The sequence below is a fragment of the Parasteatoda tepidariorum genome, chromosome 6, assembly GCF_043381705.1.
Source record: "Parasteatoda tepidariorum isolate YZ-2023 chromosome 6, CAS_Ptep_4.0, whole genome shotgun sequence".
Taxonomy (NCBI): domain Eukaryota; kingdom Metazoa; phylum Arthropoda; class Arachnida; order Araneae; family Theridiidae; genus Parasteatoda; species Parasteatoda tepidariorum.
In genome coordinates, this window is record NC_092209.1 from 65,705,465 (window position 1) to 65,708,826 (window position 3,362).

Consider the following 3,362-nt stretch of genomic DNA (forward strand, 5'->3'; position numbering starts at 1 on the left):
AAATCAAATATTTTAATAAAACTTTTCACAAGCCATAGGTTTGCTTTTAGTCAGATTATCTTCAACTTTAATATGTTCAGCGAAAATGTTTATATGTGTGCCATAAGAAGAATATGGCAGTAAAAGTGGGGGAAATAGTTTCATAAGAATAAGGCAGTAAAAGTGGGGGAAACAGTTTCATAAAAGTTTTTAAAAAAAATATTTATAATTATTACACACTCACTTTAAAAAATTGTATATCAATTCTACAATTCAACTAGCATTAAATTAATGAGCTTCATGGATATTAAAAACTATTTTTGTGCAAATTAGTTTTAGAATAAATAGGCAAATGAGAAAGCTGTTCAGAAAACATAATTCTTCATTGCAAACCGTGCTAGTTAAATGAATTGGTAGAACAAACTTCTGTTCCATACTTACAGTTTACCATTTGCATGTTTTTAAGCATGGAAAAATGAACTTTTCAATTTTTTTTAAAGGATAAACACTATATTTTTCAAGGGAATCTGACTTTTAACCCTAAAAACTGCACTTTTTCAAAAGCTCATATCCCCCCACTNAAAAAAAAAAAAAAAAACATTTGCACAAAATATTGAAATTGAAACTAGGAAACTAATACAAATGATGTATAAAATTTGCATATCTTCTTAATTTACTTTTCAAATAAGCTAAATAAATTTGGTTTTGGAATTTATGCAATGTTTTTATAGTTCAGTCAGCTCAAAAACATTCCAATGAGGTAAATTAAATTTGTGGTGCGTTACAATTTAAATAATAGTCACACAATTCATTTAAGTAACATTACTGTTCACGTACAAATTTTATTTTATTTTATAACCGGACTTAAACAGCAGATCCAATTCTGAGTTTACAACTATCAATGCTCAACTCCATAGCCTTGTAATTTTAAACTCAACCCAGAAGACAAGGAATCAAGCGTTGGAACAAACTAGCCTTCGTGGAGGACCTTTTTGAGGAAACTAACACTCATTTGCGTTACACGGGGAATAAAACCATGAAAACCTCCACGGTTAGTCCGATGTCAAGGGGATTCTGATCCATGATCCGTCAACCACTGAGGATATTTTACATCAGCACTGTGGTCAATGCGAGCTGAGAGCAGAATACGTACCAACCAATTGCTGAGATTCGAACCCGTTGATCGATCGTCACCTCATTTCAAGCTCTATCCCCTGAGCCACCGCAGCTCTCACGTTCAGATTATAAATATTTGTCTAAATAACTTTATGAGATCTAAAACTTTGTTTCTTCTTCTTGCCAACTGGATTTAACTTTAACCAACTGAAAACCGGAGTCGAATAAAAGTTTTCGACTCAAGATTCCGTAGCCCTTTATTCATTGAAAAAAAGTAAGGAAAAAAAGATATTGCAAATTCGTAGACAACATGAAAAGCGAAAAATACATCATATTTTACAATAACATAATAATTCTTATGCATAACTTCTTGGGCGTGCGGAATATCTAGTAATGCGTGTAATAAGCACTTCTAAAGATTTTTATAGTTAACAGTATGCACAAATATATGCATTTTTTTATGTCTATAAATTGACAATTTTGGATAATACTAGGTGTGAAATTATTTTTGATAAAAAAAAAAAGTATGTCCTTCAATACGAAAATAAAAAAATATTAATAAATAAAATAATATATAAAATGTTAAAATATTTCAACAAAGTAAAAGCTTTAAAACTAATTACCATAGATAAGGCTTACATCGTTCTGAAGCAATAATACTAATTTAACCGATACCCTTAACAATTTTTTTAAAAAACAAATGTAAAAATCAACTTTTTTTTTATTTCATAAATAAATACAAGGGGGGAAAAACATAATACGAAAGTTTAAAGTTGAATTTTTTTTTCTTTTACGTGTTAAAAAAAAACATTTAATTTAACATCAGTTTACTATCCCGAGTTATCTTGGACAAATGAATGAAGTTAAATATTAGTCTTTGCATGATAATTTTTAAAACATAGGACAACAAAAAGTGTTACTTTCCAAGCGCCAGTGAAGTGATACGTCATGTTTTATTTTATCTAATTTATATCTAATTATACTTAAATTCAGCAACCCATCGTATATACATACAATCACACAAAACACGTGTGCAGTTCCACAATCCAACAGTATAGCTCCCAAACAAAACTTGGCAAACTTCCAGATTTTTCCAAAAACACAGAAGATTTTTTTTTTTTTTTTTTTGCTTCCCGCCGAGTATAAACGTGATAAAAACAAAACCTGCTACAGACGAGTTTTCTCGGGAAAATAAATATTTGCAATATATACATACCCGAATTATCGCGGGATAATCGGGGAAGGGTTAAGCAAACGGTAAAGTAATTTTAGGTAATTTTCCAAAATATAATTCTTTTTCAAAAAATCCAGGGTGATTTAGCATCTAACAAGGGGAAATTAAGAAAATTATGTAGTCTACCTCAAAAATCAGTAGATTTGAAGTTCAGGATAGAATGCTTTATCTTCAACTTTAAAATGAAAAGGCCAATCTAAGGATAAGAGCTATTTTAACCACACAAAAAAAAGTGAGAGGAGTCATTGTGAAATTCATGTCAATATTTGCAGAAAAACTATGCCCATAAAAAATAGTATATTTACTTTAAATTTTTTTTATATTTAAAATAAAACATTTTATTAACGAATAAAACTGTGCGAATGCTTCGAGCCATATAGTTTTCATACAAGGAAAATTAATAATGAAGTAACAATTTTTTTTTTTTTGCAAAAAGGTAGATAGTCTATGTTAATTAATAAATTAAAAATTCATTTACACAATGCAGGACTTTAATATTAGCCAATTTGCTTACATTAATTGAACTAGTTAAAATTTAGATTTAGCTAACCAATATTGATTATGATTTTAAAAGTGTTGGATAATCTGGTTAATTATTTTAAAAGTGTTGGTTTTTTTTCATTTAAACCACAATTCCATCTTCATCCCACACTTGAACATCCTTTTTCTTGAACTCTTTTCTTAATTATATTAGCCACCATAAAAAGATCAAGAGATTTTTCAGTTTGATTTCAGTAAGTGGAAAATGCAGCCTGAAACAGAGAATATCTTGCAAAATGCAGCAGAGTTGCACATGCGAGTGTAAGAATCTCACCGAACCCAGCAAATATTTCATCAAACATGTAAAATGATTGGCGCTTTCATACGCTATGAACCGACAGTAAGCTAAAATGCATTGTGTTTTAATGAATTGTGAAATGTTAAATAGAACAATGTGAAAAACAGGCTTTTGCATAATATGCGGCGAAAATAGACATTGTGAGGAAAAAAATTTAATTTTCGAAAAGGGAAAATTAAGCACTTTTTAAAAACA